The following is a 14,800-nucleotide window of genomic DNA, read 5'->3' on the forward strand; positions in this document are numbered from 1 at the left end:
CACCTGTCTGAAAGCTGGGGAATCTAGATAAGGGAGGGAAAATTAGTTATGATAAAACATATCAACAAACATCAATAAATTTTGTAAAACTAATTGTCATGGCTCATATACAATATGACCAACAGAGGGACCATCAGAAGGAAAGCATCAGTTATGTTTATTGTGAAATTTTTTATTCAAAATAAAGCAATGTGAGGGGAAGACACAATGAGAAAATTACCATTTTTTAAATGGTAAACATCTTACAAAATGGAATAGGTTTTATATTCTAAGTAGTATATTGAAAAGTAAAACATTGGGGCGCCTGGGTGGCGCAGTGGGTTGGGCTGCTGCCTTCAGCTCGGGTCATGATCTCAGGGTCCTTGGATTGAGCCCTGCATCGGGCTCTCTGCTCCGCAGGGAGCCTGCTTCCCCCTCTCTCTCTCTCTCTCTCTCACTGCCTGCCTCTCTGCCTACTTGTGATCTCTGTCTCTCAAATAAATAAATAAAATCTTTAAAAAAAAAGAAAAGAAAAGTAAAACATTAAAAAATAAAATTTCAATGAAAAAAATTATTTAATTTTTAAAAAGGTTAAAAATAGCAGAACCATTTTTCTTATAACTGGAAAATACACTGTATATACATCTATCAAAATAACTTGTCATGGGGGAGCCTGGGTGGCTCAGTAGGTTAAAGCATCTGCCTTCAGCTCAGGTCATGATTCCAGGATCCTTGGATCGGGGCTCTCAGCTCAGCAGGGAGCCTGCTTCCTCCTCTCTCTCTCTGCCTGACTCTGCCTTATTGTGATCTCTGTCAAATAAATAAATAAAAACTTTTATAATAAATATTTGAAAAATAACTTGCCATGTCTGGAATCAGGAGCATATAAAAATAAATAATATCTGAGGACAATACTTCTGCCATGTTTTGTGCCTTGCTAATATTTTTAAACAGTCAGGCAAATTTTAGCCTTATTGAAATCCCTGCTAAGATACCTGCAGTGCCTTTTGGAGCCCTATGACTATAAAAATTAATTGCAAATATTCAAAATGTTTACTATGGTGTCACTATTTAGGGCCACCACCAAGTATGTTTCAGAAGTAAGCATAACTGTTACTCTTCCATAAGGCAAAAGGGCATATTTTCAGGAGTTCCATCTGCTGTACCAGGAGGTGAATCAAGTAATGATTTTTGTCTATAAAATAATTCACTTTTCAATCTAACATTCCTCATTCCACATTATAATAATAAAAACTAGGAGGAGACTAAAACAAACAAACAAATACAACTACAACAACCAGCTTTTCCTACAGTGGAAAAGTAAATATAACCTTAGGAGTAGCCTAAAATTTATTTTTAAATATTTTAAGATAAACGTTTTTGTTAGAAAACCATATATTTTATATTACTAAGAAATAACAGGCAACGTTTTATTAACTTCTAAAAAGTCTAGTTACTTGTATTTATCTATTAACTCATCTCTTTATGAAGTAGAACATGATCACACCTCTTGTATCTACCCAAGTTTGTATGCTTTGGTTGTTTTATGTTTGCTATTTCCTTGCTTAATTTTTACAATATTTGATACATAATAGTATCTTTAAGTCCATCTATGATTTCACAGAATTTGTTTGAACTTCATAAAAATGTACCATACTTTTTGCACTGTCCTTGTTTTACTTCTCTATTAGCTTTCCAAGTTTTATTCACTTTAGAGTGTGTAGCTATCATTTATTTTTACTCCTCCATAATGCTATGTTTACAAATTTGTATTTATCTGTACTTTTAAAAATATCTTAATTATATACCATTTCTCATCTCACGTAACACTCATGTTACTTCTACACTTATCAGATATTATGTAACTGAAAACCACAACTCAGCAACAATAGAACACCATTTTTCAAAATTAAATGGCTTACCAGAATTCTTTAATTCTATCCTTTATTTGTATTAGATGACCCTTTATTCTGGTATTTGGCATTGTTCATATGGAGGAAAGCTTATAAGTTGATATTCCATAAATAGAAGGATTTTTATGATCGATTAATTATTTTCATTTAGAATGCATAGAATATGGTTGATTTAATATTTCTTTCTTACTCTCTGCCTGGAACATAGTGCTATCTATGCAATAGCCACTAAAATATTAAGTTAATTACCTAGACTTTAAACTGCATATTAATAGGAATAGCATACAGAACTCTTCTCAGATTGGGACACCTGGGTGGCTCAGTCAGTTAAACGCCTGAGCCTTTAGCTCGGGTCATGATCTTAGGGTCCTGGGACTCAGTTCTGCAACAGATTCCCTGCTTAGCCGGGAGTTTGCTTCTCCCTCATCCTGCTGCTCCCCCTGCTTGTGCTCTCTCTCACTCTCTCTCTTACAAATAAATAAAATTAAAAAAATAAATTCTTCTCAGATAGCTAATATAGAATATCGTCTTTGTATTCATCAAAGGGAAAGTGCCATATAATAATGAAATCCAGACTACTTCAAATTCATTTTTTAACCAGTAAGAAAGTACTGGAAACAAGCCAAAAATGTCTTCAATGAATTAAAGAAATAGATTGATTTTCAATATCTTAATGTTTCTAATGTTAAATTGCAAGATTTTTATAGTAGATATCAGTGTAAATATTCATTATACAAGGATATTCTAAAAATAAACCTGAGAAAACTACTTGACATATATGATGACAAAAACCATTGTCAGTTTGGGTAAAACTTACAACACCTACCACCTGAAACTCTTGTTCTATATGGTGCCATCTTGTGATGCTGGGCAGCGGCAGTGAGCCACAGCTTCCAGTCAGCTAGAAGATTACAGGGGTGAACACCTGATATTCTTACAAGCATTCTATATATAGAATATATATATTCTTCTTTTTTTAGTGTAATATTTAATAAATTGCATGTGATATTTGATACTTTGTTATAAAATAGGCTTTGCTTAAGATGATTTTGCCCAAATGCAGGCAAATGTAAGTGTTCTGAGTATGTTTAAATAAGCTTAAGGTAAGCTATGATATTTGATAGTTTTGGGGTATTAAATGCATTTTCAATTTTTTATGTGTTTCTCTGTACATAGCCCCCTTGTAAGCTGAGGAACATCTCTATATGTATATGTAGCCTTGGTATGGCTTACATATTATTGGCATGAAACATCTAGAACAGTACGTGTGCCATAGAATTGTCTACAACATCAAACAAGTTTCTTGAAAACTTGTGCCAAAGGGGTTATGTCTTTAAGGATTCTTATTTCAGAAGGGTTCTCTCAAACGTAAGATTTTTCAGAAGTTAAGTGAAAATCTGACCAAACTAAACATTTTTCCATTTTCCCTAGTGAGCAAAGATAGCTAAAATCTATCTGCCATTTTCAACACTGTACTCAACGATTGTAATTCTAATTTAAGAACAGATTATTTATATCAAAACCACATGTTGGCCTAATCTTATACAATATTCATAAGTCACACTCAGACCCTTGGACACTTTTATTTGTTGAGTCTATATGGTACTACGGACATTCATCTTTTTTGACCTCATAGCTTCATGTATGTCTATACTTTTGAAAATACATGCATCATAGTTCCATTGTTGTTGAGGGCGGATGCTCCAGGGGCCCGGAGATCCGTCAACCGCAGAGCTTTGCAAAATGGCGCCTGGCGATTTGCCAGAAGGTGTGTCTAGAGTGACTGGTTGTAAACAGGAAGTACTACCTATTGGCTGTTGAACTATTGCTATGCTGTGGGTACTTGGTAACAAGCTTAAGATTGGTGGATGCATATCACTGTCTATGCTGATTGGCTTAGCTCCCCTATATAAGCGATGGCCATATGAAATAAAGGGAGCCCGCTTTTTGAAACCAGAGCAGACTGAGGGTTGTTATTATCGCTGCTGGACGGCGATAAATGGTGCCGGCACCCGGGAAATAAATAAAGGAATCTTGTAAGGTAATCCGCAGGAAAGCGGGGAGTAAAGGTCCATAGGTAAGCAGGGACATTAGCCACGTTCAAAAGTGGGAATTCCGCAGTAAAGCGGGGAGTAAAGGCCACGTTCAAAAGTGGGAATTCCACGGTAAAGCGGGGAGTAAAAATAGAAAAACCTTGCAAGGGAGAATTCCGCAGGCAAGCAGGGTAAAGCCACGACAAAGGTGGTGGGATTTAAACTTGTACAAGTCCGCAATAAGAAGCGGGGCGGCCTTAGAGCCGGGATTTAAACTTGTACAAGTCCGCAATAAGAAGCGGGGCGGCCTTGAGCCGGGATTAACTTGTACAAGTCCGCAATAAGAAGCGGGGCGGCCTTGAGCCGGGATTAACTTGTACAAGTCTGCAATAAGAAGCGGGGCAGCCTTAGAGCCGGAATTTAGCCGCGCGAGTCTTTAACGTCCACGTAAAAGCAAAAACTGCTCGGGCCTTTTTGAATACAGTGGAAAAGGCGGCTCCATGGTTCCTAGATGAAGGCTTGCTAAACATACCTCAATGGGACCACTTAGGGGAGGATTTGAAGAAACAGGATGCTTTAACTTTTCGCCTCAAATTTAACATAACAAAAGCACAGGCAGGGGACATGCCTTACTAACTAAATTGCATGCTCTTACTAACTGCACTGACCTTGGGGGTTAATCCTAAGGGTTTGTTATACATTGTAAAATGTCTGGGTTATAAAATGTGCTATGCTATCAAAATGGTAATAAGAACATACAAATGACCTGATGTAATGAACTGGACCAGATTGCCAGATATCACATTGCATACCAGAAAGATTCAGTGGTAAGTTTTAAAATGGCCAGCTATACACTGACTGAATTATAACTCATTTAGCTTCTTTCTTTGTGTACAGTATTATACATTAGTCAGTATTATAGTAGATAAGTACTTTGGACAGATGTAAATATGCTGTAATAAAAAATGTTTTTCTTCTTTCTTTTAGTCCTTTTTACTTGTAAGACTAGCCACAAATACCACGCCTCCCCCAAAATAATTTGCAATCCAAATTTATCTCTAAATGAATTTATTGCACAGAAAAATATGTATATATATATATATATATATACACTTACAGAAGACATGTTCAAAAATAGTTACACAACAGCAGGGCCCTAAATGTAAGCAGTATAGTTGTTTTGTTTTGTTTTGTTTTATTTCTTTTAAAAAAAGAGGTTATGTGAAATATTAGGATTTTATTTCCAGGCGTAGTATTTCAAGACAGTTAACTACACCTATGGTGTCAACAGCCTCTTGTTGGCAGTATGATTTTATTGGCTCCATGGAATAACAGCAAGAATTTACTATTGCTTCTTTCTTTTATGACACACACAGAATAAAAAAATTGACACATTTGCTCAAGACCAACCAGAATCCTTTTAACCTATCAAAATTGATGGGAGGCCTTCACTGCCAAAGTCACTGCTGCGTTTTCACAATTCACTGCAGACAATTCACTCCCATTATGATAAAGGAGAGCAGAGTCATAATCAGGGAAGAAAGCTAGATTAATACTTGTAATTATCATTGAATATTTAGCCTGCTATAGGATTATTATTATTAGTGTCATTTGATAATTTTCTCTCATTTTATTAAACACAACTGTGAGTAATTACGCTACCTAATATTTCTCTGTATTGGCTGACTAGCTAGCAAACATTCATGAAAATATCCATTAGCCACACATATAAAATGCTGCATTATGATGCTGTTGAATTAGAACATACCACTACCTGATCCTGTAGCTCTTTGAGGATTTGCAAATCAATTAATTCTATGTTTATTGGATTCTTCCCATACAATTAGAAAATTTATAATCGAGTCCATGAACATTATTAGTTTTACCATTTTAAACCAGCAATCACACTTTGATTTTTACAACAAAAGCAGAAATATAAACACACACATTTGGATCAGTTTTCTCTTAGTCTGTCTGGACTTCAAAATCCTATTCCTCAAGATGATGCACACCAAAGTTCTGGATTAAACAAGAAATTAGATGGCACCTGAACACTTGGTTTAATATTCTCAAAAGGACTATGCAACTTCTTTCTTACATTAAGACATTGTTTTAAAAAAAAAAAAAAGACATTGTTTTACAAAGATCCACACTTTTATAATGTTAGTATTTTTAATAATAAAGTCAATTAATCATGATTAAAAATCAAACATAAAAATTTCTACTTTTTGCTTTTGCCCCCTCCATTTAGAACTTATTTATAGCCTGATAATTCAAAGGTCCCTATGTTTATGAAAATCTGGACAGAAATAGCTCTAAGATCCCATTCAGAACTTGATATTAATCTAAGTCTTTTGGCTCCATTTATCCTGAGAGCAAAGAGTAGGACAAAGGATTTGAGTACTGTTAGTTTATCTGGGAGATTATCCAAGGTAGAAAAGAATGGGAAAGTGATACAGTGAAGAAGCAACTTTGTCAAAGAGGTACATTGTTGATATAATTGTTGTGGATAGAAAATGAAGGCTTGCTTTTACTGAAAGGTCCTGAGAAACTTCTTTAAGTTGTCCTCATGAAGACCTGAAAACTGACAATTTTACCTATGGTTCTTATTTCCACTTCACTGAGAGCTGTCCTCAGAGGACATTAACTCTCCTACACTTTCAGGTTGTGTTGGAGACATTCTAAAATGAGAGAGAGAACATGAGATGCTATCAGTGTTAAGTAACTGCAATTTCCCATGGAACTATCCACCACAGGTTTGGCTATAATCAGGTGTTGGGCCTTGATATCAGAGGGATTTGAGGCAGTATCATTTTAGGTTAATCATTATATCTGAAATTTCCAAAAACTTCAACTGATGAAACTTTGATTATAAACCTATAAATATAACAATAAATCTACAGTATTCAAATTATTTTCATAGAAATACACAAACAAAGCATCAATTGACTAATATTTAAATGTTACAAAATACTGAACTGAAAGAATTTGGTCATATAACAACGTGTAAGAAGTAGAGCTTAGGTTTAGGTTAGAAGTCAGGATGCATTTGGGACTCAGTTAAGAAATTGAATGGAGGGACGCCTGGGTGGCTCAGTGGGTTAAGCCACTGCCTTCGGCTCAGGTCATGATCCCAGGGTCCTGGGACCGAGCCCCAAATCAGGCTCTCTGCTCAGCAGGGAGACTGCTTCCTCCTCTCTCTCTGCCTGCCTCTCTGCCTGCTTGTCATCTCTCTCTGTCAAATAAATAAATAAAATCTTAAAAAAAAAGAAATTGAATGGATGTCTGACTATCTTATAGGTTTGCTAAAAATCAGTGACTTTGTGTTCACGTGTGGCTATGCGGGAATTTTTAACTTTCTCTAAGAAGTTATTAGATTGATTATATAATGGCAGTAAAGGATGGGGAAAAGCAAAGTACAAACCCCATAAAGACAAAGACACTGAGTATGAGAAAAGAGTAATAGATAAGAAGAATCAATGCATTTGAGGAAAATGGGAATTGAAATACACAATGATTGTTGATTTTTTTAGATGCAGAAATCAAAACTAGCTTGCAAGAAGGAAATAACAGAAGACATGTTGTGAAAAGGCAGTAACGTGGAATAAAGGAGTAGGGAGAGCATATCAGGTAATTTGGATAGGAAGGAGTTAGGAGATAACTGCTTGATAAATTTTATATGGCCCACTTAAATGCACAGATTTCTCTTCTTTAATTTATATGGAGAACAGGGTGTCGTTTCTCTTCCCTTTCAGAGCACCCGAGGTGTACTCTTTCAGACTGAAAACCTGAAAAGCTCAGGACTCAGTTGCTTAAGCACAGCTGAGAGGACATATTTCAATTAAGATTTACAGTTTGCTGTAGGTAGTAGACTGTCAAAAGTGGTTTAACCATATTTTTCATTTAACAAGAAGACTACAGAGAGTGTTTTCTGGTGTTGGTTCAGAGTCTTAAGAAAGTCAAGTGAACTATCTTAGAGGTTTTCATGGCTTTTTATTCACAGTTGCAAAAATTGCTGTTGGAGTTCTCACTATTAAGCCCACATTTCTGGCAGAAAGATAGAGGTAAAAGAGAATGATATCTTGTACGACTGATACTTTGTCATATGGTTACAATGTAACTAGAAAAGAGACAATAAAATATTTGATGTTGTTTTAAGTTTCCTTGTTGTCAATCCCTCAGTGCTTTCTGATACTAAAGGAAAAAGTAGATGGATATTGACCTGGCAACTATCAACACCTGTCAGTCTCTCTTGGATAACCAATATCTCTATAATCTCTTCTTCCCAGTAAAAAAAAAATAAAATATATTCATAAACCACACTGTGCCATCTCAAGTTACTGCACCAAGATAAAATTACAATGATTTTCAGTTGTTCCAAATGGACAGAATACCCTTCCTTATGATATCATGTCTTATAAGATAGATAATTGGCTTGCTACCAATATACCCAGATGAGACTGTGGAAGAGACAGGAAAAAAATAATAATATTTATTTATTCCTTGGGTTGACCCTGTTTACACAGATGCATTACTATTAGAAAAGGTTGGTTTGGGACATTGGAATGAATTTACTTAATGGGTCTGTATGTAATTGGGTTGGAGGAAATTTTTAATTTCTACAAAAATTATTAGAATTCTATCTTATTCCCTTTTGATAATTTTCACATGTTAACAAAGCCAACGTTTTTGTCTAGCAGACAAGATCTTAAATCCTAACAAAACTCAATTTTTTCCTTTTTTTTTTTAAGTTTGAGAGCCTCATGTTCTCTCATGCTGCTTTAAATACAACTCAAAAAAACAAAAGGAGCTAAATGGGGCAGTAAGCCCAGACTTTTTATTTTAATTTATTTATCTTATTTTTAATTAAAAAATTAAAGATTGTATTTATTTATTTGAGAGAGAGAGAGCATGAGTGGGGCAGGGGGATGTAGCTGCAGAGAGAGACTGAGAAGTATACTCCCTAATGAGCAGGAAGCCCGATATGGGGCTCGATCCCAGGATCCTGACTGAGATCATGACCAGAGACAAAGGCAGATACATGTGCAAAATCCCTTTTTTTCTGGGAAACAATACTTTACAAGAGATGTTTGAAAAAGTACTGGGGAAACAACTTTAATCAGAGATACAAAAATTTAATTGACTTCTGTAAAGCTACAGGGATCCAAATGATGGGAATCCCAGGCCATTTAGGTTGTGGACCACAGAGTATTCTTCTCTGTAATATTTTATTTTCTTCCATGTCTACTAACTCCAGTCCAAGTTCACTGATCTCTTTTTAGATAGTGCAAAACATGGCAAAGAATACCAAACAAGTGCCCAATATTCTACATTTATTACATCATTTCTAACATATAGAAGTGTGTTACCAAGACTGGTTCTGTGAACAAACCTAGTTATGCTAAAGTGTGTTTTGTTCTCCAAAAATTAAATTCATGATTATCACACAATTATAAAATACTTGTGTCAAGAATTTTTATTCAAAAATTAATAAGAGAAGCAGATATTAAAACATGGTTATTTGGGATATAAGCAGAGTTGTGCAGCAGAAGTGCTCTGGGCCCATAATTTGGGTTATAGAATTTATGTTTTCTAATGAAAAATCACTAACTTGCATTATTGTTAACAAGAATCCTGTGCATTACCATCAGTTTTCTCCATTATAACCTCTTGCTCTACAGTTTGTAAATAACTTTGTCAATAGCAAGCTAATAAACGGGGTGACTCCAATGGATTGAGATAATCTCCAGAGTTTCTGCTACATAATGAACAGGACTCCATTGAAAGGACACCTAAGAGTTTATTTTGCCCAAAAATTTGATCACTTTTTTCACTGTCCTTACCTATTTTCCAAACCTAGTTCTTTTCAGTCTACAGACAACCCTGTATCTGACTGACTTGTAAATTCTGGGAATGTCTTGCAGATTAATTTGCTTGCCCGAGGTGGTTCCTCTAATTGATGTCTAAGAACCCTAATTAGTTAAGAAAACTTTTTTTTTAACATTTTCATTGCTATTTATTATTATTATTATTATTATTATTATTGCTAATATCTCTATTATAAATAATTCACAAGGGCATCTTTCTGACAAAAGACAAAGAGCTGGCTACTAGTAGAAAAAGTACAATTGACTCTGTCAGTGAAAGTGGTAAAGGGATTTGAGAAAATAAGGCAAAGCAGTGGAATTATGTGTTAAAACTTTAAATATTATAGACACATTTACTTAATTTCTAATACTGCTTATAATTAAAAAAGATGTTTTCCATGAACCACGCATTACAGCAAATATATTGTTTATACAGATTAAATTTTCATCAAAAGGGACGCCTGGGTGGCTCAGTTGGTTAAGCAGCTGCCTTTGGCTCAGGTCATGATCCCAGCATCCTGGGATCGAGTCCCGCATCTGGCTCCTTGCTCGGCCGGAGCCTGCTTCTCCCTCTACCTCTGCCTGCCATTCTGTCTGCCTGTGCTTGCTCTCTCGCCCACTCTCTCTGATAAAGAAATAAAATCTTAAAATAAATAAATAAATTTTCGTCAAAAAATTATAAGTGTATTTTTTTGTAGGATCATGATAAGCATTTTGCAGATGAGAAAAGTGAAATTTAGAAAAGTATGTCTCTTCAAATCCCTCATACAATATCTGGCCTAGACAGAAGGATATACTATCACAATTGAGGAAGATAATTGAGATTACTTAAAATGATAAACTTTACTGTATAGGGTTTTTTACAAGTTTGCCACAGATTCACATTTTTTAAAATATATATCTATTTGTGTAAAGAGAATGCACTGAGAAGTAAAAAGATAGTGATATATCAGTGCTACCAACTAATGGCTATAATATCATCACCTTATTTATGAACAATGAAACAGTGTGTAATATTTAAATAAATTTAAATAAATTCCTATTTATTTTATATATTTATAAATTTAAATGAATTCCTATTTATTTATTATTAAAGAAATTCCTCTAACAAACAGTATGTTTTGAAGGTTGCTAGCAGGAAAGTGTTGTACGACATGGAAGTAATCAGAAAATGTGATCTAAAATTCTGCTTTCAAGGGCGCCTGGGTGGCTCAGTGGGTTAAAATTCTGCTTTCAAGAAGCTATAACAGTAAGTACTGAGCATTAGCTATTATATGCTATGGATGAATAACTGAAATCTACATTTGAAACTATTGGTACACTATATGTTACCTAATTGAATTTTAAAAAGTTAATAAAAAAAAACACTATTTTATAAAACAATATTCCCAACAGGCTCTTTTGCTTTAAAATACTCACTTTGTTTCCTCTCCGAGAGAACACCAAATGGCGGATGACGCCGGTGCTGCGAGAGGGCCCGGAGGGCCCGGGGGCCCTGGAATGGGAGGCCGTGGCGGTTTCCGCGGTGGCTTCGGCAGCGGCATCCGGGGCCGGGGCGGGCCGGGGCCGTGGTCGGGGCCGGGGCCGAGGCCGCGGAGCTCGCGGGGGCAAGGCCGCGGACAAGGAGTGGATCCCCGTCACCAAGCTGGGCCGCCTGGTCAAAGACATGAAGATCAAGTCCCTGGAGGAGATCTATCTCTTCTCCCTGCCCATCAAGGAGTCTGAGATCATCGACTTCTTCCTGGGAGCCTCCCTCAAGGACGAGGTTTTGAAGATCATGCCTGTGCAGAAGCAGACGCGCGCGGGCCAGCGGACCAGGTTCAAGGCATTTGTCGCCATCGGAGATTACAATGGACACGTCGGTTTGGGTGTCAAGTGTTCCAAGGAGGTAGCCACTGCCCTCCGCGGAGCCATCATTCTGGCGAAGCTTTCCATTGTCCCTGTGCGGCGAGGCTACTGGGGGAACAAGATCGGCAAGCCCCACACTGTCCCGTGCAAGGTGACTGGCCGCTGTGGCTCTGTGCTGGTGCGTCTCATCCCCGCCCCCAGAGGCACTGGCATTGTCTCGGCCCCTGTGCCCAAGAAACTGCTGATGATGGCTGGTATTGACGACTGCTACACCTCGGCCAGGGGCTGCACTGCCACCCTAGGGAACTTTGCCAAGGCTACTTTCGATGCCATCTCCAAGACCTACAGCTATCTCACCCCTGATCTCTGGAAGGAGACTGTGTTCACCAAGTCTCCCTATCAGGAGTTCACGGACCATCTTGTGAAGACCCACACCAGAGTCTCTGTTCAGAGGACCCAGGCTCCAGCTGTGGCTACTACATAGTTTTATACAAGAAAAATAAACTGAACTAAAGCTTGAAAAAAAAATACTCACTTTGTAATGAGAGTCATTACTTTTGTCTAGCCAAATCTTATAGCACTGTTTATCCCTTCCCTGCTTTATCCCTTCCCAGTATCAATAAAGGCTCACTTGGGTTACCTAGAAGCCATGAGAAAGCTTGTAATAGATCTGGCTGGTTTTCACCAGCAATTTGACCACCATGTGCACAGGGAAGTCTATTGATAAAGGCTTTATTGCAATAAGTTGCAAATACATGGATGATTTTGAATTCTCTTTCTTGAGGTCTTGTTTCATGATAATAAATTTAGGGTGGCTTATTGGAATGGATGTTATTAACATATCTTCATAGTTATAAGCACATGGAATTGTAAAATAGATGAATGAATGTGGCATTACTGACAACTGTCCTCATTTTGAAATCAAATTACAGTGTACTAAGATGAGGAAGCAAAGCAGATTTGGGATTATGAGTGAAATAATTTTAAAAAGTATTAGGGGTATGATCGGACTATTGGGTAATTCAGTAGAAAAATGTCTACTGATTGAGATTCTGTGTTCCCTGATTTCAGAGAGAAGTTAAGATAAATAAGTAACACGAGGAGACTAGGAAGCCAAACATAAGTGATAATTTTGTGCCAGGGTGTGTATACATCTGTTTATCTTCTTGCTTTACCACTAAGGTTGCTCCTAGAGGAGAGTTTAAATATGTGTTGGAGCTAATCTCTGTGGATTACACAAGAAACCACATCCTACAGCTCTCCCTGAAACACCCCTTATGATTTCAATGTAATTTGGTTTTTGCATTTTTAGAAATAACAAAATACTTTGCAAACTCATCTACTTTATTACCATCACAAGTGAGTCAGCTGACTCCACATTTTAACACAGTGACAGTCACAGAGGAATGGAGGAATGAGTAGAGTTATCAATATATGTGCTTTTAAGAAGTATGACAGGGTAGCAGCTATTTCCAGGAACCAAAACATGGGTCAGCAGCTGTGCAGGAAAAGTGATGGAATAAATGACTCATTTCAGAGGAGTTCTATAACATATTAGTTCTATAATGTATCTTCAGCCCCCAATTACCCGCTTTGATCTAAAGATAAGGATTTACAGTTAAGGTCCCATTTATGATTTGACTGGTAGGGTCTGAATCATGTTTACTATTGTTTTGACTATTACTTGAAACCTATAGTAGTACTTGGGATATGTGTTGTGTATTCTGTGAACATGTGCTATTTTTAGATTAGATAATTTCTGTCTCGAACCCCTGTTCATTTGTTTGTTTTTGTTTATTTGATAGTGGTTTCAGTAAATGGATATATCTGAAAAATTGCAAAGCCACTATTAAAACAAGTTATTATTATATATAGCATGGAATTGCACATTCCTCCTTTGAATCCGACAGAGCTTCACCATATCCTTAACAATTTGGGAAAAACATGCTATTATTTTTCTTTATAAAATTTCTCCTGTTAGGCTGTGATGGTTGTCATCAGCAGTAACTCCTCTGAAGGCTTTGTCAAAAGAGTTGAAAAAATTGGAAAGGTGTGTGAATGAAGCTGTTTGTTGAATATAAAGAAAAGAGCATTGAAATACAATTCACACTCTTACTTCTCCTTCTATGCTTTCAGATGTTTGTCATTTGAAAATTTTGCTTCTAGAAGAGATGTCCTATATAATTCTTACTTTAAGGAGCAAGTTGCTTTTATAATTTTTTTATTATTCTACCATTCCAGTATTTCCATTTAAATTAAATTCAATACCATTTAAAAAAAATCAAAAGTGCAGCCAGTATTCAATTCCTGGGCTAAATAATTTTAGAAAGCTTTGTGTTATTGAACCTACGGGGTTTTTATGTAGTTTTAACTCTTTCTTTCTGTGATTTTTCCCATTAGTCACGTAAGTGACTGCAATATAACAGACATTGAGGATAAAGAAGGACTGAATAGAACAATCCTTGGCCTCATGAAGTTGAGAATCTAGCAAGGGAGTCAAACAATTCAATCATTCAGAGACAATTTATTGAGTGCCTGGCCTAAGATGAGCACAACAAAACCCCAGCCCAGAGGAATCATTTTAATGGGAGAGATAGATAATAGGTAAGCCAACTTAAAAAAAAAAAACGTACTGATTTTTCTTTAATAGAGATGCATATTTGAACTAAATAAGCACATTTTTAAAAGAGCAGTGATTGAGAAGAGGTTTTTAAACTGAGTGGTCCAAAAGGGCCTCCCTGAAAAAGTCTGCTTTGAACAGATTTCTGAATAATATCAGCTAGGAAGCTGCGTAAAAATCTCAGGGATGGGTGATTTTTCCAGTCGAAAAACTGTAAAGGCTCCAAAGTCACAATAGAGCTATAAGTTTCTCTAATAAAGTAACTTCTGACAAAGAATGAGAAGAAATAACTAACCCAGGTTTGAAAGAAAAGGGACAGACTTTCTATGGAATTCATATTTAATTAAAGCTCTAAAGGACAAAAATACAATAGAGCAAAATTCTGGTCACGCTGATATACCTAACGAAAGTTCATAAACAAGCTTTGGGTAGCAAAGAGTGTGTGGGAATGTTGGTAAGAACAGTGGGGAAGAGTCATCCCTGAACATGTTCTTAAATGAAGCAATTCTTGGGTTGTTTTAAAGGGTAAATTGGAGTTTG

General features: G+C 36.4%; 1 pseudogene across 1 annotated transcript; it reads left to right on the plus strand.

Annotated features, from left to right (window-relative positions):
• The first annotated feature begins 11,238 nt into the window (after positions 1–11,238).
• LOC309857052 (small ribosomal subunit protein uS5 pseudogene) lies at positions 11,239–12,168 on the plus strand (annotated as a pseudogene). Its single transcript has one exon. The product of its transcript is annotated as a small ribosomal subunit protein uS5 pseudogene (transcript).
• Positions 12,169–14,800: the final 2,632 nt, after the last annotated feature.

The sequence above is a fragment of the Mustela nivalis genome (genome assembly GCF_964662115.1).
Source record: "Mustela nivalis genome assembly, contig: HAP1_SCAFFOLD_285, whole genome shotgun sequence".
NCBI lineage: Eukaryota > Metazoa > Chordata > Mammalia > Carnivora > Mustelidae > Mustela > Mustela nivalis.